General features: G+C 35.2%; 1 protein-coding gene and 1 pseudogene across 1 annotated transcript in view; both read left to right on the forward strand.

Moving 5' to 3' along the window:
* GBE1 (1,4-alpha-glucan branching enzyme 1) overlaps positions 1–26,517 on the forward strand; it is a 284,910-nt gene that overhangs the window by 133,884 nt on the left and 124,509 nt on the right. The gene's annotated exons all lie outside the window — the stretch shown is intronic.
* Positions 12,675–14,239, forward strand: LOC116466502 (protein SET-like; annotated as a pseudogene).

Below are 26,517 nucleotides of genomic sequence, written 5' to 3' on the forward strand. Positions count from 1 at the left end.
TCCAGGATTTTATATTTTTGTTGGCACTTGTCAGTTTTAGGAAAGATGTAAGGGAATAGTTGTCTCTATGTTCTTTCTAAAAGTCTTAATTTACAGACTCCAGGTGCCTCCAGTGATTGAAGTGTAAAATATTAAAAGATCATAGCCAATGCAAAAATAGGAATGTCAGAATCAAATATCCTGAGAAGAAGCTATCAGTAGTGTCTAGAGTCTTAGATAGTATTCTCTTGACTGATAAAGACCTGAAAATATCTCCTATCAAGGCAGGAGTGAAGCATTCTATTCTTGGTTTCTGTGTTTTTCTTCCCCCCACCGCCTCCCTCCTTCTCCCTCCCCTTCCCCTCCCCTCCCTAATAACATAAGGGCAGGCAGGGTTCTGAGGCAGGGAAGGATTTGAGTCTATGTCAGGAAAAGTGTAGCACTGGTTTTATTTTAGGGCCCTACTCTTTTGTCTTCCCCGTGGTTGGCTCTTTTCCCTGCTATGCTGATTATTTTAGCAGGTAGAAAAAAGTTTGGCTGCTGCTAGAAAGTTTTCTTAAGAAATGTGAATATTTTAGGCTATTTGACCATAAACGTAGCTAATTCAGACACACTGGGAAGAAACCAGAAGGAGACTTGGTTCTTTTCCACTCTTTCTGCAGGGTACATTAACATCCCGTAGAAAGTAGAGATATGCTTCTTGTATTGTGTATGTTATGTTACCTTATAGATATGAACTAGTTCAAATAAATATCCACTAGGTTATTTTCTTATTTATTTACATGTTATGTGTGTGTATATGCATGTGTGTGTATCACATCTAAAGTCCAAAAGTTTATACCCATTGATCATATATTATTTAATATTTTGGTTTTCTGCAATTCATAATCTCAACACACCTAAAATTTATAGACAATAGGGCAAGGATATACATTTCTAGACTGTGCAAGTGGGAGGTCTACTTTAAAAATAGATATGAAATACTGTTTCTGTATTAACTATATGAATATTACATGTTAGGAGCAGGAGGCTTTATGAACAAATGTTGATGCCTAAGTAATATGCTTGTGAGAATCCTGGTATGGTTAGGCTTTGTGTCCTCCCCCAGATCTCATCTTGAATTGTAATCTCCATGATCCCCATAATCTCTACATGTCAAAGGAGAGACCAGGTGGAGGGAATTGAATCATGGGGGCAATTTCCCCCGTTTTCTCATGATAGTGAGTGAGTTCTCACAAGATCTGATGGTTTTATAAGGGGCTTGTCCTCCTTTGCTTGGCACTTCTCTTTCCTGCTGCCTTGTGAAGAAGGTGCCTTGCTTCATCTTTGCCTTCTGCCATGATTGTAAGTTTCCTGAGGCCTCCCCAGCCATGTGGAACTGTGAGTCAGTTAAACCTTTTTCCTTTATAAATTACCCAGCCTTGGGCAGTTCTTTATAGCAGTATGAAAATGGACTACTACAGATCCTATACTAAAAATAAGTCTGGGTCAGGCACAGTGGCTCATGCTTGTAATTTTCGTACTTTGGGAGGCCAAGACAGGAAGAATGCTTGAGGTCAGGAGTTCAAGAGCAGCCTGGGCAACATAGTGAGACCCCATCTTTATTAAAAAAATGAAAATAAAAATAGCTAGGCATGATGGCTCTTACCTGTAGTCCCAGCTACTCAGGAGGCTGAGGCAGGAAGACTGCCTGAGCCCAGGCAACCTGGAGGCTGCAAGTGAGGCCAGGAGGTTGCAGTGAGCCATGGTCGTGCCACTGTACTCCAGCCTTGGTGACAGAGTGAAACGCTGTCTCAAATAATAATAATAATGTCTGGCACACCACAGATGCTAAATTAATTTAACAAAAGTTTGAGTACCTACTGGATACCCAACCTTCCTGAACCCTGGGAATGAAGCAGTGAAGAAAACAGATAAGACACCAACCCTCAGAGCCCTATAATTTGGTGAGGAAGACCAACAATACAAAGTACATTTCTAGGTAGCAACGAGTACTATGAAGAAAAAGGCAACCAGCTAGAAAGATTCAGTGTTATGTTGTAAAGTGGCTATTAGTGTGTGGCCAAGATAAGCATTCTGAAAAGGTGATATTTAAGCAGAGACCTGAATGAAGTGACATGCAATATCATATTCTGAGAATAAGCAAACAGTGAGGAGAAAAGCAATTGTGAAGTCCCTGCAGGGGCAGTGGGGTTGGTGTGTTTAAAGGAAGGCCAGGGAGATGTAGATTGGTAAGTGAGGGAGAATTTCAGGAGACTCCAGAGAGATTGGCAGTTGTCAGATCATGGCACATGGATACATATGTAACAAACCTGCACATTGTGCACATGTACCCTAAAACCTAAAGTATAATAATAAGATAAAATTAAATTAAATTAAAAAAAAAACCTTGTAGGCCCTTGTAAGGAGATTCAATTTTCTTCTGTTTTATTCAGTTTATTCTGTGTTTGATGGGGAGCTGTTTTAACAGCTTTTTAAAGGTTTGGATCAGGGAAATGGTATGACATTACTGAAAAGATCATTTTTTCTATTCTAGAAGGAAGAGAGATGTTGGGCAGATGTAGAACTGGTGGGCAGATTTAAGATATTTGTATTGCAGTAGTCCACTGAGAAGCTGTCTTAGATGAGTGCAGTAGCATCAGGGGCTTTAATAATTAATTAAATTAAACATGGAGTGCATGTTGAAGGTATAACTGATTTAAAAACAAAAAAAACTTGCTGAGTGATTGGTTGTATACGAGGGGAAGAAAGAAGTTAACTCTGAAATTTTTGACCAAGAGGTAAACAGGCCTCTGAAAATGGGACTTCTGGCATAAGGTACACTGTAGCCATTCACAAATCCATGGGGAACTGGGAGGAGAAGGATTTGGGGGAAAATCAAGAGGTTAGTTTTGGATATCACAAGTGTGAGATGCATGTTTGCTATGTAAGTGGAGATATTGAGTAGGCACTTAAAAATAAAAGCCTGGAATTTAGTGGTGAGGTTCGGACTGGCAATTTGAGTCAGAAATCATCTGTTTATAAAGGCATTCAAAGCAGTGAGCTTGTATCAGATCATCTGAAGAGTGGGTGTGAAGAAAGGTGTGGTTGAGCTACTGAGCTCCAAGTTACTCTAACATAAAGAGGTCAGGAAGAAAAACAAGCTGGGAGCTAAGAAAATAAAGAAGGATATGCAGGTGAAGTGGGAGGACCTATTTAAATAAGCATGTTTTAGAAGGAGTTAGTGCTCAAAATGCCAGCTGCATTTGCAGAGTTTAATTTAGATGAGGATTGAGAATTGGCCATTGATTTAGCATGATGGTCATTTATTTGGACTAAAAATGGTTTTGTTGGAATAGTTGGGCTGAAATTCTGATTCAGATGGGTTAAGAAGAAAATGGAAAGTGAGAAAGTGAAGGCAGCAAGTGTAGAAAACTTTTATGTATAGAGAGAGGACATTTACAAAGTAGTAGAAAAGTGGGTTTGTAACGTAGCTGGAATGGAGGTCAAAAGTCAAAAAGTTTCTTTTAAGGTAGGTGATAGTTCAGCTGATGGGATAGAGTTGATAGAGAGGGTTCTTAGAAAAACGCAGGGGCAATTTATCTGATGTAATAAAAAAGTAGGTGAAGTATATTGGTTTTATGCAGGGAAAGAGGTAGATTTGATTGGGTGTTGATGCTTTTTAATTGCTTCCATTTTCTCATTTAAATAAAAGGCAAGGCCATCCAGTGAAAGTGAATGAGGGAGAGGTATTGGGAATTCCAGGTGAGAGGAAGTATGGTATTGTCCACTGCAAGAGTGGTAGAGTAGTTCACTAAGGAAATGTGATAGGATTCCTTAGGAATCAAATTCAACTAAAGGTGGAGTTTTGTTAGGACTAGGAGAGTGATGTAAAGGAATGATTCGGGTAATAGACCGTGAGAATTCTAATTTGGATAAGCGTGGACAGGACAGCCGAAGAAGGATAGTAGGTACAAAAGATGTGGTTAGGAGTAATTTTCTGTTGGGGGGTTAAGAATTGTTGGATGAGGGCACTGAATATTTTGGCTTATGGAACAGCCTTATAAGGAGACCAAAGCATGCTGTGACTTCCCTTAAGTCACAACCAGGGCTCTTTGAAAGCTAGGAGGAGGATAGTCTCTTAAGATCCCCTCAAAAATGTTTGAATGACAGTGGTGTTTCTCCATTTCCCTTACATTTTCATATACTTAACTTTTCCAAAATGGTAACAACAATAAAAAGGTTCACAATTTTCTAGGTCGAATCTATTAAATTATAGCATTAAATAATAAGCCACAGCAGGAGGTATAATTATAAGGTAACCTTGAGAGACAGTTGATTCGAATACACTCAATCCATCACCAAATGTATTCTCCAAAGTGTTACCAGAGTAAGCTTTCTGAAATGCGAATTTGAGATGTGACTCACAAATGTAAAACATTCAGTGGTGTCTTTTCTGTTGCTTATAACAGAATAACTGAAACTGGGTAATTTATAAAGAAAAGGAATTTATTTCTTACAGTGATAGAGACTGAGAACTCCAAGGTCAGGGGCCCGCCTCCGTGAGGTCCTACTTGCTGATGGCGTCTCCCTGCAGAGTTCCTACGTGTTGCTGTCCTCTCATATACTGAGTCTCTGTGACTTTACACGTGACATTTCCTTTCATTTGGAATGCACTCCCTCCTCTACTTTGCTTTATGGGCTATCTTATATTTTAAGACCAAATGTCTTTCTTATCTTATAAGAAACTTTCATAGAAGATCTGTCCTCATCCTCATTCCTGCCTGGTTGACATTCATCCCCGCCACCTCACTGCAACTCAATCAGGACTTCCCTTTTTTATTTAAATACTGTTTAAGTATAATCTACTTAAACAAATCTAATATTGTATAAATTACACTTCCTAAAATAAAAACCCTCCCCATTTTAGTCTTTTTACTGGACCACATGTCATTTCAGCTACTTGCCTTTTGACTTTATTTCCATAGCATATGCTTGCTCTCAAATAAATGCTCGTTAACTATTAGAATTCTTTCTAAAATAGAAGTATATATACTAAGTGTTCTTTAAATTTCATATATTAAAACAAGATGGTCTGCCATTAATTTTGGCTTTTGTTATTAAAAATTATTTCCATGTCTTGGGAGGCCGAGGCGGGGGGATCACGAGGTCAGGAGTTCAAGACTAGTCTGGCCAACAGAGTGAAACCCCATCTCTACTAAAAATACAAAAAAATGGCCGGGCGTGGTGGCAGGCACCTGTAATCCCAGCTACTCAGGAGGTTGAGGCAGGAGAATCACTTGAACCCGGGAGGTGGAGGGTGCAGTGAGCAGAGATCATGCCACTGTACTCCAGCCTGGACAACAATGCAAGACTCCGTCTCAAAAAAAAAAAAAAAAAAATTATTTCCATGTCAAAAATAATTTGATCTTCTCATGCTGTCATATATGACAGCCTTTTAAACTGCTATGTTTTATATCATTGATTTAATTTAGTTTCCTGAGCAATTTATGAAAGCAATATTTTTAAATAAAAATTATAATTTATTTTTTAATAAATTAATTTGCAAAGTATATATTTTTAAATATGGAGATATTTTAGCTTATAAATTTATATGTTTTTTAATGGTGATGACATTTTAATGCTACGCTTTTTAACTTATTATGAAAAGGTTTTACTCTAAGAGATCTACAAAAAAAAGTAAAAAGAAAAACTTCATTTTAAATGTAAAATGGTGTTTTGTTTCCTCACATTAAAATGCATTTTAAAATGTCAAAATAAATGTGAAAAGCCAAAATTAAATCTCTTGGTCATATTTTTGAAAAGTGATAATTCTTTCTATTTTAATTAAGTCCCTAAAGAATTTTTAAATGTGAATGTCTCCAACCTAGAGGATAATTTTAAAACAATTATGTATAAAATTATTTGCTTTATAATTTTCTTCCATCCCACATAGTCATAATTTTGAGCCTTTATTTTAATGAGCCCCCATGAAATGATGTGTTAAATAATTTCCAACCTCCTATTTTATTTTATCTTGATTAATGGAATCAATAAACAATTTATATTAAAATGCAAATGTGGAGATACACACTCAAATGAAATAAGTAATCTAATTGTCAATTTTAAAAAATTAGCATGATAATCTATAGTTGTACCCTTAATATATGTGAAATATGTTTCTTTTTATTCTAATTTCAACATGGACAGATATAGCAGAAGACCATAAAACCATTTTGTTCCATCTAAGTGAGAAAATTGTAGATTATCTTAACATATAGGTATGTGTAGATATATTTACAAGATAAATTTGGATCAAGTTCATAAAGACTTGGATAATATGAAGGACAATTTTTTTTATAGAATGAATACTACATGCATAGTTTAGCCATGGTGCTGAGGGTCTGCAAAATATCGTTGTTAGTCTTCTTTTTACAGGGCAGAGACAAATGCTAAATATATCAATATTATTGATGATTTTACCAGAGATCCCTTTTTAAAAATAAATGAATGAAAATTACATGTTCCTTGCAATAGATGACAAAATTATATAGTAATTTTCTGCATGTTTGCATTATTTTGATATAATTTAAAGAGTCATTCTTTAAAAAGAATCTCATGTATAAGTTCAAAGATTTCCAAAAGTATATTAGGTACGGTGTTTCTTTTCTGGGTGTGTAGCAGTTTTTCAGGCTGAGAAAATGACTGATGAGTAGATTTATGAAGAACAAATATCACTAAAGGAACATCAATAACTTTAGCTCTAGTCTTAATTTTTCAAGTAAGTATGCAAGTAACTAAGTAATGCTTCTTTTTCAAGGACTTACTCTACATGTGTAAAATGAGAGTTGGCCTAAATTCATTTCTAACCTCTTAATACAAAGGGAGATTCAGGATAGGATATGCATCCTCAATGAAATTTCTGAACTGTGAGAGAAAAGTGAAGCAAAATGCCAAGGTGAACCGGCGTGTGAGGAAACAGGTCCTGATTTAAAATGTCAAAGGCAAAAGAAACTTCTCACTGCTATTCAAAGTTTATTCCTCTTTGTCCTGCCTAAAAATTAACACGATAAATGATCCTCTTCAGTGGGATCATGTAGAATCATGGAGTGTGGAGTTGAGTTTTCTGAGGTCAACTAGGGATCACTTCTTTACAGTTTTTTCATGGTGTCTAATTTTCTGCAAGCTTTCTGGAAAAAAATTTGTGAGTACTTACATTAATAAGTCCTAGAGCATGATCATTGAATTATTAAACATAAGGTAATTTATTCTAAGGCTATAGGCCAACTATAAGTTAAAAATGCTTTGTGCGTTAAGATATTTCTTACAAGTTGATTAATTAGAAAACAGTGAAGATATTCTTCTAGTATGATGATCAAATTAAGACATTCTCAGATGAACGAAAACTAAGATAATTTGTTGCCAGCAGACTTATCTAGAATGTTTAATGGACATTCTATGAAATGGAGAAGGAAAACTGGAAAGAGTAAAAGTATGGCTAAATACAATACAGTTTCCTTCTCTTTAATTTTTAACTTATGTCACTGTGCAGACATCAAAATAACAGTAAAAGGATACTAGGAATAACTCTACATACATACATTTGGTAATTTAGATGAAATGGATCTATTTCTAAAAAAACACTACCACAACTTACCAAATCTGAAATATTATAATTACCCTGTAACTATTAATAAAATTTAATTTGTAACTTAAAAGCATGTAACATAGGAAAACCTACATGTACATGTGTTTTCAATGGACAGTTTTCTGAAACATTTTAAGAAGAATTCACACTAATTTAGTATAGTTTCTTCCAGAAAAGAGAAAAAGAAGGAACACTACCCAATCCATTTTATGAAGCCAGTATTGCCCTAATATTAGAACCAGATAAAGATAATAATAAGAAGATAACTACGGGTCAATATTCCTCGTGAATTAGGAGCAAAATTCTTAACAAGATATTAGCAATTACAATTCAGCAATATATAAAAAGAATTATACACCATAACCAAGTAGGGTTTATTCTAGAAATATTAAACTTGCTTTGTATTTAAAATCCCAAGACAGTAACAAGCTAAAGAAGAAAAACATTATATTAGTTGATGAAGAAAAAGTATTTTGCCAAATTAAACACCCATTTGCAATAAAATGGCTCAGAGTAATAGGAACAGAGGGGAACTGTCAAGTCTTAATAAAGAAGATCTGTTAAAAACTGAAATGTGACAATATACTAAGTGGCTAAAATCTAAATTCTTTCTTTCTAACTTTGGGAACAAGACAAAGAAGTCCACTATCACCATTCTTATTTAACACAGTGCTGGGAATTCTGGCTAATGAAATAAAGCCAAAAATAAATAAAAGGGAAATAAGACATAGAGATCAGAATGGATAAATAAAACTTTCCTTTCTCTTTGTGGTTGACATGATTGTATATATAGAATATAGAAAATACCAAGGAATCTAAACAAAACCCTTCCAGAATTTAATGAGTGAGATGAGCAAGGTTGCAGTTGTATTTCTGTATTCTAGTAATGAACAGGTGGTTATTAAAATTAAAAAATATACTATTTATAAACACTTGTTCTCTCCCTCCTCCTCTCTTTCCCTTCCTACATCCCTCCCTTCATGTTCTTTCTCTCTTAAAAGAAGTAGTAAGATGTAAATCCAGTAAAATATGTATAGGAATGTATAATGAAAACTATAAAACACTGATGAAAGAAGAAAATTTAAATAAATGGAGATGCATACTGTGTTCATAGATTGGACAACTCAAAGTAATAAATATGTCATTTTTCTCCAAATCAAAAGCTGTTTAAGACAATTCCTGTTAAATTCTTGGAAGACATTTTTATAGATGTAGACATAGAGATTATTTCAAAATTATATGGTAAGACAAACATTAGAACACTTAACAATCTCGTAAAAGTGGAATAAAGTGGGAGGAATCAGTCTCCCCAATTTTTAGTCTTATATAGTTACAGTAATCAAGACTGTATGGTATCAGCGGAGGGATAGACATATTGATGGAACAGAATAGACAACCCAGAAATAGGCCTACACAAATATGCACGACTAATTTTTGACAAAAGTACAAAAGCATTTCAGTGGAGGAATGATAGATTTTGCAACAAATGATACCAGAGCTGTTGGACATCCATAGAAATAAACTTCAATCTAAATTTTCTACCTTATGCAAAAGTTTACTAAAATAGATTATAGATTAACACGTAAAATGTGAAAATTTTAGAAAAATAAAACTGGAGAAAATCTTCAGCTGTAGGATTAGTCAAAGAGTTCTTAGACTTGACATGAGAATACTGTCAATACAAGGAAAAATTGATAAATTGGACTACTTCAAGACTGTGATATAAAGTTATTGTTAAGATGATGAAATGACAAGCTAGAAGCTCAGAGAAAATGTTTGCAAAGCACATACCCAAAGAGGTCTCAAATCCACAATACATAAATGTGTCAAAACGCTACAGTTAAAATAATCATAAAATGGCAAGAAAATGGAATATATAGATGGCCAATAAGCAGATGAAAATATATTCAATATCATTAGGGAAATGGATATTAAAACTACAATGAGATATCACTACATATCTATGAGACTGCTAAAATTAAAATAGTAACTACACCAAATGCTGGTGAGGATTCAAGAAGACTGGGTCATTCCTGGTGTGCATGTAAAATACTATAATCACTGCAAAACAGTGTAGTAGTTTCTTATAAAACTAAATATGCAACTGTTGTACATGTCAGCAAGCAGTTGCACTCCTGCGTATGTGTTCCAAATAAATTAAAACTGTTTTCACACAAAAACATACACTTAAATGTTCATTGCAACTTTATTCATCATAGCCAGTACCTGAGAACAACCCACTTGTTCTTCAGTATATTAAACAGAGTGTAGTACATCCATATCGTGGAGTACCACTCAGCAATAAAAATGAGTAATCTATTAATACACACAACTTGAATGAATCTCCAGATGATTATGTGGAGTAGCAAAAGCTCGTCCCCAAAGGGACATATTCCATTTTGTTTAATCCCATTTATATTATCATTCTTGTAGTGACAAAGAAGTGGAGAAGAAATTAGTGTTTTCCAGGGCTAAGGGTGGTGGTGAGAAAACAGGAGTGCTCTGGTTGTGACTATGAAAGGACAAGAGGATTCCTTCTAGTGATACAGTTGTTCTGTATCTTGGCTGTATTGATGCCAATATCCTGGCTGTGATATTGTACCATAGTTTTCCAGATGTTATTTGGGGAAAATGGGTAAAGTGAACACAGTACCCCTCTGTATCATTTCTCATAACTGCATATGAATCTATGGCTTTCTCAAGATAAAAAGTTTAAGAATTTTGGTTTTGCATACAAATTCTAAAGCAGCTGGAAGAAAAATATACCCACGATTAATAATTATTTAAGTATTCCCTCTTGATGGCATTTGGCAGTAGTCTTCATTTTCAAAAACCTATTGACATAGCTAATATGTTTTCAAATAGATTATTTTTAAAACAATACTTTTTTGTGTTTTTGACAAAAAAATCTCATTCTGTAACCTATGCTGGAGTACAGCTCACTGTAGCCTTGAGCTCCTGGGCTCTGGGCTCAAACGATTCTCCCACCTCAGCCTCCCAAGTAGGTGGAACCACAGGCACATGCCACCACACCTAGCTAATTTTCCTTATTTGTTTATTTATTGAGATGGAATGTCGCTCTGTCTCCCAGGCTGGAGTGCAATGGAGTGATCTCTTGGCTCACTGCAACCTCCGCCTCCTGGGTTCAAGCGATTCTCCTGCCTCAGCCTCCTGAGTAGCTGGGATTACAGGCACGTGCCACCATGCCCAGCTAATTTTTTGTATCTATAGTAGAGAAGGATTTTCACTATGTTGGCCAGGCTGGTCTGGATCTCTTGACCTCGTGATCTGCCCGCCTTGGCCTCCCAAAGTGCTGGGATTATAGGCATGAGTCACTGTGCTGATTTTCCTTATTTTTTTGTAGAATAGAAGTCTCAAATTCCTTGGCTCAAGCAATACTCCCCACCTCAGCCCCCGCCTCAGCCTCCCACAGAGTTGGGATTGCAGGCATGAGCCACCGTGTCTGGCCTCAAATAGATTCTTAAAAAGCAACTTGTATTTTAATTTAGTCAAATCAGGGACATCTGCTGCTTATGCAGTCACTTAGAACATCAATGCCAATTAAGAACATTTTGATTGAGCACTAATCTTCAATTTCACAGTTCAGAAATTATGGTAGGGTTTTTTCCCCCCTTAGATTAGATTGAGCTATAGGGGACACACACAAAATTTATAGAGAAAGATATTTTAAAAATTGTTGACCTAGTAATATTAGATGAGATAGATGCTTTAAAAGTAATTGTGAACCAAGATTGGTGGTGTGCACCTGTAGTCCCAACTACTTGGGAGGCTGAGGCAGGAGGATCACTTGAGCCCCAGAGTTGCAGGCTGCAGTGAGCCATGACTACGCCACTGGGACAACAGAGCCAGACCCTGACTCTAAAAAAACAAAAAAGGTAACTCAGATTTTGGAGTTCACTAAGCAACTTACCTTTGTTTGTTCCAGAGTTTATGAATGCAATCAGTAGTTTTAAGGGTTTTTTTTTTTTTTTTGGTGTGTGTGTGTGGACACGTTTACTTTTATTGTAACAAAGCTTGTACACTTTCAGTGTTTAAAACTGAGCATCATCTTTCCTTTCCAGTGAAACAAAGAGAAAATTTAAAAATAAACAAGAACAAAATTACAATAGAGAATGTTAATACCAAATAAGACCCTGCAGGTTCTGCTGATTCTCCCATTGAGTGGCAGGGCTCAAGCCATCATTAGGAGAGGATTTATTTTGAAAGTGTCATCTTAAACGGCAAGGATGTCTGTCAGATATCACAATTAAACATGCCAAAGGAGAAACCATATTGTCAAAATGCCCACTTAACCCACTGAAACATCTCAAACTCACCCCTTGCTGACCTTCTATAACCCCACTTTTTAAGTTTTTTTTTCTTTTTTTAAACAAGAGAAACTAGATACATGTTGGTATATGCTAACTGTTCATATTCACATAGAGACACAGTGTGCTTTCTGATCCCAGTATACAGAGAAAGGAGGAAGAAATTAGAATTCTATGCACTACTACACAGGGGCTTAGCACCCTGGAAGCACCCTCCAGTTTCCAGTAGTATGAAGGGAGCAGGTTTTTTCTTTTTTCCCACAGATCTTGGTGGTGTTGATTCCATGTAGTTCAGACAGGAAGGGATAAAAATGAATTTTGAACAGAAAGGGGTAGAGACTCTTTTCCCATTCTGTTCTGCTCAAGGTATTTTCTCCAAAATAAGTTGAGAACCATGGTGTAGAGAAAAGAGACCTCAAGAACAAGGCGACTGAGGACAAGAGAAAAAACAAAACAAAACAAAACAGACTGCAGCTTGCTCCCAGGGACTGGAGAACATTTTAAAAAAGGAAGGTCAGAATCCATCAGTGTTCTATTAGTCATCTTCTCCTTCATCCTCCTCTCTTTCCTCCCCTTCATCATCTTCATCTTCTTCACCTTCATCCTTATCCCCTACTTCATCAGTATCTTCTAATCTTTCCTCCTTTGCATCATCATCATCGTCGTCATCATCTTTTTCTCCTTTTCCTTCTTCATTATCCATATCAGGAACCAAGTAGTACTGTAATGGTTTCGGCCAAATGTCGTCTTTGATGAACTCTCTTAACTCATCCACACCTGCATCAGAATGGTCAGTAAATCAGGTAAAGAAGCTCTCTGGACCACCTCCTGCTGTGGGACCGAAGGAGACATCTGCTCCTGCAGGCTTGCCGAAGAAGGGACAGAAAGAACAGCAAGAAGCAATTGAACACATTGATGAAGTACAAAATGAAATAGACTTAATGTGAGAAGATTTTGAAAGTCGAATAGAAATGTAACAAACTCCGCCAACCACTTTTTCAGAAGAGGTCAGAACTGATTGCCAACATCCCAAATTTGGGGGTAACAACATTTGTCAACCATCCACCAGTGTTCGCACTGCTTGGGGAGGAGGACGAAGACGCACTGCATTATTTGACCAGAGTTGAAGTGACAGAATTTGAAGATATTAAATCAGGTTACAGGATAGATTTTTATTTTGATGAAAATCCTTACTTTGAAAATAAAATTATTCCCAAAGAATTTCATCCTAATGAGAGTGGTGATCCATCTTCAAAGTCCACCGAAATCAAATGGAAATCTGGAATGGATTTGATGAAACACTGAAGTGAAATGCAGAATAAAGCCAGCAGGAAGAGGCAACATGAGGAACCAGAGAGCTTCTTTAAGGTTTTTTTTTTTTTTTTTTTTTTAAATGAGCGTGGATTTAACACAGTAAGAGTGGCATGATTTTAGTAGATACATAATCTTGATAAAGTAAACGTCTTATGAACCATTCCTGCCTAAAAAGTTCTAATATTCCTATAATTTGAAAGTTTGCATTCTTAAACTAGTGTTTATTTCTTCCCACCACTGCTAAATTAGTACTGATTAATGCATATTAGTAAGATTAGTAATAGTATTTGCTTTTACTAGGCAGGATGTCAAAAATGCTTTTTTCCAATATGGTTTCTCTTGAGATTTTTCTCGTGTTTCTTCAGTATATCCTGGTTTTCACAATTCAAAAACTTGTCATGTTGCTTGTGTTTGGATATTCCCTGACTCTTCATCAAAAAAGCATTTGTAAACTATGTCTTAGTTACATTTATTTCTTCTTCTAACTAATGCTATTCCTTATATGCTAGTATTTTACTTTGACATGCCCTCTTTATCAGTTTGAGAGCTGTCCAATTATAGACAATTCTCATCCTAAAAAATTCAGACTCGAGACTTGGAAAGGACCTCAATATTATAGTTTAATCTTTAGTCTTTTCTTTAGCATCCCTAATTCACCTTTCCCTTGCGTGTCTTCAGAAAATGAAACTGATCTTGTAAGATAGCTCATTTTGTATTTGGACGGATCTCTCCATTAGGAAATTCTTTTTTATATTGAGTTTAGAATCTGTCTACCAATTTGTAACCCATGGAAGCTTACAAAGCCGATCCAATCACTTTTCTACATCGTGTGCCTTTGAGTGTTATGCCCTGGGGCTTCTTCTATTTCCAGAGCGTGTATTTCCATTTTTCCCCAGTTGTTTTTCCTATTGCATTACTTGGTTTTGAATTCTTATTTGTTAACAAACCTGAATTTGTCTATATCCCTCTTAAATGTGGAATACTGAACTGAATGTACTATACCAGATGAGTTCTGACTTTTCATATTATATTTTAGTCAGAAATTTCTTAGCCATTGCCCAGTACAGGAATGCATCCACCACATCCTTGTTTGCTATTTTATACTTGAAAAGTGCAGTTGTGTCAAAATATTTTCAGTATCTTAAGATTTGGTGCTGTTCTATCTTCTAGACTCCTAAAAATAATTTGTATACAAGGTAGCAGGGGAAAAAATCACTCTAGTGACATTTTTTTTTTTCTAACCTGACTTAATCTCCATTGAGAGTACTATAAAGATTACTTTTTTTTTTTTGAAGCCTCAGTATATGTCTGGCAAAATCTTAAAATCAATCATTTAATTTAAATTGGATTTGAAAAGAAGGTCACTAGATGAAATCTCCTGCTGTAGTTAGTGAATGAAGGTTTATGTTAAAGGAGGGAAAACCGACCACTTTTATGTTTTTAACGGGGTAAATTGGGAACTTGTCAGGGCTCACAATCCAGTTCTTCAAAATTATAAAACTAAACTTGAAAGCACCCTGGTCACCTCTGACCCACTGTGGAACACAGTGCCCCCCATTGAAGAGGAACGGGGTGCAGTTCTTTTCAAGTAGAGCCACCTGCAGTCACAGGTGTTCTCCACAAGCCTTGGCGCTTCAGAGGGCTGTGGTATTTTTGTTTCTGCCAGCCATTGTGATGACAGTACCTCTGAAGTTCCTGGGCCATATTCAAACCTTGTCTCTCAAAAGCCACATTAGAAATATATATGCCACCCCCAATTTCTCAAAAATGGTGTTCTTTTTCCTGTTTTAATAAGATAATCAACCTTCAAAGAGGTCTTATGAAGTGTTTATGGATTATGAGAAACAAATGTAGACCTTTTGTTTATGAACATGGACAAAATTTTATTCACAAGAACATATTTATCTTCAACTACTTAGTACTGTTTCAACTTTAAAAGAGATACTTTTCAGTTTATTGTAAAACTATTGCCAAAGACTAGCAAGTGTCTGTAAAACAAAGGATTCTTAAAATAATTCACTGATTAACATGCTATATCAAAGGTCAAGGGGTCGTATCCTTGGATGATGATAGGGAGAGTTGCTGACTTAGTACTGCTATTGCTCTAGAGAAAAACTCAAAATTTGAACCAATGGGCCAGACATGTGGCATCATAATAGATGGAAAAGTAAGATAATTTTGAGCAGACTTTATACTTTAGAGCAGTACTAATTTTTGTGTAATCCATTATTTTCTTGACACGTTCACATATTTCTGTGCCTATTGCATTATTTCCTCACATTTGTACCTTTATTGATTTTTAATACCCTTTTATTTTTTCCTCATTTATCCTTCTTGTAACTGGCTGTGAATAAATTTCAGTCACATTTTTATGTTAGTAACAAGTCTGAGTGCCAAATTTGAGCTCTACAAGACTCTACTGTGAGCAATTTATATGTTTGCAATCTCTAACATCTGCACTAAAATGTTCTAATACTACAATTCTTTCCAAAGTGGGTTTGACCATTAGCAACCAACAGTATTAACAGTGAAACACTTTGTGAAGGTATAAATCAAAAGAGAGCATTTGTGAATAAGTGGGCTCTAGAAAAGGCAAGTTTAGGAGGATTGCCATAAGTCTATGAGCTGCTTGTGACAACATCCAAAGCTTTATTAACTTCACTAATATATCAATAACAAGCAAAATAACAAAAGAAAGCAAAAACAAACAAAAACCCAAAAATTCTAGGGAACAAACATTAGAAAATAAGATTTTAGAAGTATAGAAATATATTACCTGTAATCATTGGTATATTTTCTGTGTCTGAGAGTAAAATCCAACTTTAAAGTTTTCTTTTTTTTTTGGCTTTGAGCAGCGTTTTTGAGGGTGGGGAGACAGACAGATGTAGACAAGTGTTCCAGTCCTTCATTTGTTTGCCCAAGTGATTTTGGAAAATCACTTAATATCTGTTTTAGATATAATGCTAATTTCATTAGTAATTAGAGGATAATAACTCCTTGAAGGGGTTCAGGATATGTCACCTCAAAATTGGCCACGTTGGCATATTTCTGGTTTTGAGTTTTCGGTAAAAGGCACTTGAAAAACAGGCGCAAGAAGGATGCTTTCATTTCCCCTTTTTCTTCCTGAAAGCAGATGTAACTCCTATGTAAGAGCTGCCCTCCTTATGCCAGGAGGAAAGAAATGTTCTTATCACCAGAGATGGGACTAGAGGATTCTGTACAAACAGACCTTGTTCAAAATAACTGTACTCTTCCTTTAGTGTCTCCATTTGTTTTAGTTACTTTTCTGTATTTGTGATTCTTCGTTCAACCCAGCCTATAAGTATTCAGGTTTTGCTACTTCTTTGAGTCAACATTTCCTTATGAAGGCTCTTATATTACATAAATTTGTATGCTTTTCTCCTGTTAATCTGTCTTATGTCAATCTAACTCTCAGACCCAGCTGGATACCCTAAACAGGTAAAGGTAAAGATTTTGCCTCCCCTCTACCCTACCAAAAGTGTAGTGAGAAAATTAAATGTGATTATATGGATAAAGCACTGGACACATATAGATTCCCAATAAAGGATAGTTTTCTTTTCTTTATCCCAGCATACAGACTGCCAGCAGCCAAAGTGGAGAGGGAATCATCTTAAGGAGTTAACAGACATATCATAACTGACAGTGATTATCTCATGTATGTATTGTTTGGGGGTCTTTGAATAATGTGGTGGGAAGTGTTCACAATGACAGTTCTACATGTCAGTGAAGTAGCAAATATCACAAACATATTCTGTGACCTTTAGTAAAGGTTGAAAGAGGTTTTGAAAATGTAATTTAGGAGGGCTTTTCTGAAAAGGAGAAAGATAGTGTTGCACAAATAAGCGGCTTTCCTAAATGCCTGATTTAATCAAGTAATAACATTCAGAATTTATATTTCTTAAATAAAATACTTCTCAAGAAGGGTTTTCAATGGAAGAATCACAGTGGATTTAACTAGATGGTGCCTCCCCTTTCTTTCCTCGTGCAAAAGTACTGATATATGGCATAGCTCATAAGCAGAGATGACAGAGGAGGAGGTGGTAGGGTTGAGGTTACAAATTCCTTCTTATTGGAAATCAGTGGTTTAGCATAAGAAAGTTGAACACTGACCCGGAAAACCCTTGATAGTTGTATGAATAGTGGCATGCTGACATGCTGAAAGAGAACATCAGTTTCAGTGAGTATCCAACTTAGTGACTTACAACAACATGAATTTTGGTAAAAGTGGATTTAGTCCTAAGGACTTGTGGGGCTAATACACAGTTAATCATAGATGAACAGGAGCATACATTTCTTGTGTAAACCTGGCTCTTCTTATCTGTGGTCTTCATTTATCTATACTTTTTATGCTGTCCTACAATAAAATTTAGAAAATAATAACAAATACAAAAAAGTAATAAATGATAAAAATTCTAACATAAAAGTTGAATTAAAATAAAACTTAAGTGTTGGGAAATTCAATTAGAAAAGAGTTAAGAAAAAAGAATTAAATTGTTACCAACTGCATAATGGATGACATTTTAGACTTGACTAAGGTCAAATAAAATGATTTTTAAACTGGGAAACATTTTGACAAAATTACATAAATAAGGTAATATGCAAAAGAAATTAAAATACATAAATTTCAAATAATTAAAATAATATGACAAGACAAAATGAATACTTAGCAGAATTAATTGCCATATTTATTTATTTTTTGTTTTTGTTTTTATTTGTTTTTGAGACGGAATCTTGCTCTGTCGCCAGGCTGGAGTGCAGTGGCACAATCTCGGCTCACTGCAACCTCTGACTCCCGGGTTCAAGTGATTCTCCTGCCTCAGACTCCCGAGTAGCTGGGATTACAGGCGTGCACCACTAAGCCCAGCTAATTTTTGTATTTTTAGTAGAGACGGGGTTTCACCATGTTGGCCAGGATGGTCCTGATCTCCTGACCTCATGATCCGCCCACAAGTGCTGGGATTACAGGTGTGAGCCATCACTCCTGGCCTGCCATATTTATTTTTTAAATAAACTTTATGAAGAGGTAAACAATAGTTTTTCCCCCATTTTTAGACAGCAACGACTATCAGTTCTAAAATGAAACTTTTTGAATAAAATAACAAGGCACTGTGAATTTTAAATCATTTTCTGTGAGGTCTAAACAACTTTTTCTTTTCTGTGCATGATTGACCAAAATGAAGTGAATAAAACCATAAATGGCAATATGGTGTAGCCTGCAGAACAGTGGTATGTGTCATTCATTTCTTCATTTTACAAATATTTACTGTATGGTTTCTAAGCACCAGGCCAGCTGCTAGGCTCTGGGAATACAGCAACAACTAAATAAACGTGACATCTGTACATCTACAGCATATATTTATTATATTGAGGAAGATTGATAATCAATTTAAAAATGCTACATAATAGCACATAAAGTAAATAATAATAAACCAAGAAAAGATCGTAGTATCACATAAATGCTAAGCAAAACGTATCTGAAAGTGATATGGTTGGCAGAGTAACTGGGTGTCCAGAGAAGTCCTCCAAGAGATCATATTTGCGTGAAATCCAATTGACATTTGGCTGGGGTCTGACTTAAGGGAAGAGAATTCTAGGCAGAGAGTATAGCTGGTAAGAAGTACCTATGTCTGAAATGAGCTTGTCTGTGCTTCAAGAACAGAAAAAAGGGCACTATAGCTGGTGCTTAGTGGGCAGTAGTTGAAATATTAGACTGGATCGGATTATACTGGACCTGTAACCAGGACTGTGGACTGGATTTTATTCCAAGTGAAATCAGACTTTGTTAAATAGGCAGGGTCTTCCTGCCTGGGCAGGATTTTGACCTGGACATAAATCATTATTCTCAGTCTGGCCATACGCTGTACATTTGCAAATGGGCATGGACATTGATGACAATGTATAGCACCTGGTGCATGGTTTTAGCAATTCCTCTGTGTCATTATATATGAAGAAGAACCCTAAAAGATTCCATGGAGCTTTAAAAAGTATATAACTTTTTAAAGACAGCTCATTTTTAAAGCATAGACTGAATTCTCTAAATTTCATCAGATATCTTGATGTTTTGGGGAGCATAGACTTTTATTTCCTAGAGTGAGCATCACTAGTATTGTAAATGCAAGGTTTCTTCTAATATTTTGTTTTGTCTTTTATAAACATATCAGTTTGCCTTTTACTCCAGAATATATTTGTTTTTATTTTACCATGGAATAGCTGTGTAAATTGCTGGCAAGAAGCAGATATATGTAGTAGTTAGCAGCTTTGATTCTGCAATAAGAGACCTGAGTTCATTGGCCAGCTGTGTGGGCATATGAATGTTACATACTAACAGTGGTAAAATGAGAATTTTAATTGCAGGGGTCTGCAAAGGATATTGCTTGTGGGCCAAGTGTGACTGCTGCCTGTTTTTGTAAATAATGTTTTATTGAAATATAGCCACGCCCATTCGTTTACACACTGCCTATGTCCTCTTTCTCCCTACCACAACTGAGTTGAGTCATGCAACGCTGAGACCTTACATGGCCACGAAGTCTAAAATGTTTTTTTCTAGCTCTGTACAAAAAAGTGTGCCAACCTCTATTATTATGTGCACCTTTGAGGGTTATTGTGGGAATTACATGAAATAATTCATGCAAAGCACTCAGTACAAGGCCTGCCATTTATTTAGTAAGCATTCAATATATATTTGTAAGTATTAGAATTTTTACACATTGATTTTTTACTGTCAAATAATCAGGTCAAATTGACTGTCATAAATATGCACTGTTATGTGTGTTTCCGTGTGTCTTTAGAGGTAAAGCACCCAAGCTTGAGAAGTATTTAAGTAGCCATATTTTGGTGACACTTGGCCATTTCTGCATTAATAACATGCCTGGATGTTGGAACTTCTATTTTGGCCACTAGTTTATCCTTGATTCAGATATTATAAATTATATATATGTAAAAGTTTTTGGTTATATTACAGCAATATGGGTAGATTGTTAAATTAATCATTGCAGAACCCTTTGAAAGTCTAGGCAGCAATGTGCAAATGCAAAATTTATAACTGGAGCAAACAAAAAGAAGCTGATGATTCCTTAAGGATACTGATGTTTTTGTGGTTTCTTCCTTTTGTTGTCGTCACCAGAGATTTATATTACATTTGGGGAAATTTTCAATATTTAATCATAAGCATTTTTATTCCAATGTAGGCCATACATTCACCAATATGAACTTACTCTCACTAGAGCCTGGCCATATTTTTTTTTTTGATTAAAAAAAAATTGAGGTATATGTTTGCATGAATGCCCATGTGTGTTAAAACTTCTAATAAACAATACGGAAAGATGATCAGTGAAGAGTTTAATGATTTTACTTCTTATAGTGTTAAACATGTTATGAAAGGTCTCTAAAGAGAAATTGTAAGCTATGGGGGGAAAGGAAGAAAAGAAGAGGAAAATCTATTATTTGAACATTTCAGTTAAATAATTTCTTACTTAAGTTTTCATCATGAAAATACCACTTTTGTAGGTTTCCAAAAAATATCATAATCATTGCTTATGTGCCTTTATTTTAGTGAAGTAAAGAGTTTTGTTGTTCTTAATTTCCAGTTCCATTTCCAATGACTATGAAAACATTATTTAACTTTATATATTACTTTTCAATTTGTTTATTTTTACCGCTTCAGAGTTAATATTGTATTTAAAAGATAAATTAATCCCAGCAATTTGGGAGACCGAGATGGGCAGATTGCTTGAGTCCAGGAGTTCAAGACCAGGTTAGGAGACATGACAAAACCCCGCCTCTACACAAAATACAAAAATTAGCCTGGCGTCGTGGTGCACTCCTGTCATCCCAGCTACTTGGGGCCTGAGGTGAGAGGATAACTTGAGCCCAGGAGGTCCAGGATGTAGTGAGATGAGATGGTGCCACTGCACATCAGCCTGGGCAAGAAAGTGAGACCCTTTCTCAAAAAAAAAAAAAAGTTAATATTTTATTATGTGAGTGTCTTAGCTTTCTATGTACATTATTAAGTTAGTTCAGGTCAGTTTGTTTGAAACTAATATAAAGAAAAGGCATAAGATATGGTTCTTAACATTTAGACAATAATTTATGATTACATTGGGAAAACAGGACTTACTTGCATGAACCAGTTTGTCTCTTACTGTCTCTCACATGGCATTCATGTAAGAAATAAGATTTTGTGAACCTTGTGCTGGGCTATCAATTGAGATTGTGGGATTCAGTGCTGGTTGAATTTGGTTTTATAATATTTTTGAGTGTGGATGTCATTTTTTTCAGGCCATAACTCTATCATTTTCTAAGGCACATTTAATGTCATAAACTTTTGTGTCTGTATTCTAGTAGAATATAGTGAAATCATTCAAATTAGTCTGTATGCTAAAACTCAGAAATGTTAATCTTGAATTAATTTTTCAGTTTAAATTTAAATTTATAGGCTGGGCATGGTGGCTCACGCCTGTAATCCCAGCACTCTGGGAGGCTGAGGTAGGTGGATCACTTGAGGTCAGAAGTTCAATACCAGCCCGGCCAACATGGTGAAACCCCATCTCTACTAAAAGTACAAAAAATTAGCTGGGCGTGGTGGTGGGCGCCTGTAATCCCAGCTACTTGGGAGGCTGAGGCAAGAGAATTGCTTGAACCTGGGAGGCAGAGGTTGCAGCCAAGATCACGCCACCGTACTCCAGCCTGGGTGACAGGGAGAGACTATCTCAAAATAAAATAAAATAAATTTAAATTTATAAAAATATATAAGATGGAGATCAAATAATCTAGTACCCTCTTTTCAAAAATTATCACACTGATTTTCAGAGAGATTATCTGTTTATATACTGATTTTTGCAAAATTGGCTAGAACATAATTTTCTTGACTTCTAATTCAGTGTTATTTCATTGTATATTAAAAATGCTTAGTTAATTTTCATTAAGTGAAGTATGACATAATTTTCTCGTGAAATTCATCAAGTCAGAGTACCTGATATCTTTATTTTTGCAAAATCATACATAAATATGTATATTTAATGAATTATAAGCAATTCCTAGGATTGCTTGACAGGCTTTACATTTGCTTCTGCAATCAAGATTTAAGAAGGAAGAGAGGCTAACAGAGGAAAGGGAGAGAGGAGAAGCGGTTAGAAGAGGAAAATGGAAGGAAAGAGAATAAGAGAGCAGATGGATAGCTAGTTTAGGAATAGAGGAGCCACAGGGAGTAAGGAGGAAAGGAATGCATTCTCCAGGCAGACAGTAAGCAGAGTCTGGGCTGAAGAGGACAAGAATTGGGGCATGAGTCAGCCAAGAAAAGATGAGATTTGGTACAGAAGGAGTATCGAGTGGGAAGTTTCTAGATATATATGCTGCTGGAAAGACTGTCTCAAAAGTATTTTCTTTGAATAGAAAAATTCTGGAGAAATGTGATTAAAATAAGAAAGATAGTTAAGCATTATGTAGGGAGTCAGTCACACAAAATTAACACATAAAGAAAAATGTCCTTTTCTTATTTCTTCATCCTCTCTTTTATTTCTGAATGTTTCTGTCCCTCTGAAATTTGTATGTTGGAATTCTAATCTCTAAGGTGATGACATTAGGAAGTGGGGCCTTTGGGAGGGCTCCACGCTCTGGATGGGATTGGGGATTAGCGCTCTTAGAAAAGGGACCCAGAGAGCTCCCTCACACTCTTTCTACCATGAGAAGATGCAGTGGGAAGTGGGCACTTTGCAACTCATAAGAGGACCCTCGTCAGAATCTGACCATGCTGGCACCCTGATTTTGGACTTCCATCCTCCAGGACTATGAGGAATACATTTTTGTTGTTTATAACCTACTCTGTCTATGGCAATTTGATATAGGAGCTTAAACTAAGACAGATGGTTAATTTAATAGATACCTTTCCACAAAATCTGATTTTGTTGACCATGTTGAATCTATCTTTAAAGGAAGTCCTATGCTAATGACTACACTAGTGAACTGATAGTGTGTAATAAAAATATATTCCTGCTGTGCCTGTCAAAAGTGGATTGAGGGCTTTTCTGAACTAATGTAAGGCGATTTCTAATAACTTTGAATGAGTGTTATATTGTCCAATTTATCCTATGGGCTTCAGCTTTCACTCTCACTTTCTGAGAAGCTTAGCTTCACTTCCTCAGAATACATTAACTGTTTCTCTCTCAATACAGTCTCATACTGCCATATTTATTCTTTGTATTATTCATCACTATTGTAATTAAATGTGTTTGTGTTAGTAGTTGTAAAATGCCTGTTTCTCCTGTTAGACCCTAAACTCCACACAAATTGATACTTTGTATTTGCTATTCATAGCTGTGTCCCCAGCACCTGGCATTGTGCCTGGTACAAAGCAGGTAGTTAAGAAATGCATACTGAATGTACAAATAGGTAAATAAAATAAAACTATAGGAAAAATAAATGCTGAATTTAAAAAAGGGATTATTTAGCTTTGATGTTAGCTAAAACATGCTTATCTTTATGATTTATTTCAGTATGAGAAAATCACAACTAATAGAACACATTGATATATTACAGCCATAAATGTAATTTATATGTAATATTTAAACAAATATTCAAAATTTGTTTGTTATTTAATAGGAACTCTCATTGATTGGCAGTATATCAAACACTGCCATCACGTTATACCCATTCCATTTAATCCCCATTCAGGAGGGTGCAGAAATTATCTTCCATTTTGCATTGTGGAAAACTGAGACTTAGAGAAGATTAATACAGCTAGTATGACCACGTATTAAAATTATGGATATGTGGGAATTACGGGGTTTTAAAAGATGTTGTACCAGGGCAATTGCCAAAAACAAGAAATAATTTTTAATGTCGTCATGCTGAATGTGGAGTATAAAATTGCAGTTAAGAGGTGAGGTTTTAGATTCAAAAGGTTGAGCTGCACCTGTACCTATTACCTGAGTGACCCTGGACATGGTTTTTTAACTTTTCTAAACCTCAGTTTCCCAAACCATAAAATATCATATCACAGCCTTATTGAATGAGGCTGTGTAATGGGTGGAGTCTGGAAGCTAGCAGACACTTGGTGACTTTGAATTCCTTTTCAGTCATTTCAAGTTTTCTCTTAATTCCAATTGGCTGAGTTTGTAATGTAACTTATACAAATTATGAGCAAAACATATTTTTAATTGTTGGTTAATTTAATTAAAATTGATTAATTCTTTTAATTTTAAAAAATAAACCAGGCAGTTTGATGTTACCTGTTATTATATTAAACATTAACATTATTTTTCCTCACAATCTACTGCCTCAATTGAAATACACAGATCAAAACATGAGGTTTTTGATTCGTGATTTTGTGATGTACTGTTTAATACCCATTCAGCCTAAAGCCTATGGAATATCTAAGAGGAACATCATTTTTTCATTTTTTTTTGATATTTAGCCACTGCTTAGTAATGTCTCTTATTTATTAATATACAATATTAGTAGGTTTAGTAACATCCAGTGAACTAAGTTGCAAATTTGAAAATCTCAGAGTTATTTTTGGACCACAAATAAATAGAACATTAGGCAAATAAGCTTGGATTACAAAATGTAACATCATTAAATAAATGTCATTATATTTGATTATAGTTGCTCACTGAGAAAATTTGTCTATATTTCATTGTAAAGATTATTGGTAGAATGTGAGACAATCAACAGTTTTTGATTTAGGGATATTTCCTAAAAACCTTAATATTGGAATTATCTGTGTGTGACAAAATTTCCTTAATAAATCCTCATTACTTGATTACAGGTTGAATATTTCAGACATCTAAGCCAATTAGAATCATGATTATTTTGATTGCCAGAAATCCTTAAATGTATGTATTATCCATTGATGTATTCAGTTTCTATATTAGGCACCTTTGATTTAAACATTTTGTTAGTGGTTTATGATTCACAAGAAAGTCAATTGCATTTTTATTTTTTTTTTTCTGGATATTAGAGATTTTGTTTTGCTCCAAAAAATAAATCGGGAGTGCACTAATCAATTGACTATGCACAGTATAAATAACACAGTGCTAGTTTCTAATATATGTGTTAATTAGTTTAAGATATAAAGCTAAGATCTAAAATGGGTTACTTCTTAAACACATTCATTGTGACCAATGAGGTGTATGTGTGTGTATGTGTATATATATATATATATATATATATATATATATATTTGACATCACCATCTAAAAGTTAGCATCTAGCTCCTCCAATTGTTCAGAAATTAGGTTTCTGGCCAGTAAGTGGTTTGTAAAGACAGGCTTTAAAAGCTGTAAGTCAATGGAGTGATCTAAGTCCTGGCTTGTCTGTTGGAACGCACCAAAATAAAACTGTGTCTTAAATTCGGCTGTATATTTTTATGAGATTCTAATCAACTGGATATATCAACTGTGTTATGGGCTGTTTGATGACATTTTGAGGTAGAAAAAGTAAATTGCCTTTTTTACTGTACTTTTTACCAGACATTGTTATACCCTTGACTCAAGGCAAACCATTCGGTTGAGGTGATTCAGTTCATTTACTCCTAGAGAGAACACTGAACAATATTTCTAATTCAGTCATAGTCTGGAATAATTCATAACCCCTCTTTCTCTCAACACCCCAAAGAAGGAAAAATGGAATTTATGAGCTTTGAATTTGGAAATTATGAGAGTAGAAATAATATTGAACATCTTTCAGAAATCAGTATTTTCACTGGTGACGTATTCTTTAAGCTTGCTCTATTTCAAAGACAAATCTTAGATTCAGTGAACTAATTCATTCATTCCTGTATGAGATTAGTGTTTTCATTCTCCATGTGACTGCTGGTGGGTAGGGTGCAGAACAGGGTACCTCTGCTGGATGTCCTTACACACTTGGATCTTTAATGTATATTTGAGAATCTTCCACTTGATTTTGAGATGTGGGTACCTATGAGACAAAATGATTAGGGAAGAAGTTTTTTCAGTAATGTGTCCTAAGTATTTTATAATTATATACAAAAGGTTGTGCTTTTGTGCAGAAAATTTAACATAGCAAAACTAAGACTACTATCCTTAGAAACTGACAATTCATTTTTTCTTATGCCACAAAGGCTAGTTATTTATAAAATGTTACCCTTATAAGACTAGTTATTTTTGCATAACTGATAGTAATAATCTAGTTTTAGAAAATCGACTTAGCCAGAGAATTAATACTTTTAACTTTTGCTTTGCGCTTGCTGCTACTAATTTTAAATTTTATATTTGGCTTTTCCTAAATCTA

Source organism: Hylobates moloch, unplaced genomic scaffold (assembly GCF_009828535.3).
Source record: "Hylobates moloch isolate HMO894 unplaced genomic scaffold, HMol_V3 SCAFFOLD_4, whole genome shotgun sequence".
In the NCBI taxonomy this organism is placed as follows: domain Eukaryota; kingdom Metazoa; phylum Chordata; class Mammalia; order Primates; family Hylobatidae; genus Hylobates; species Hylobates moloch.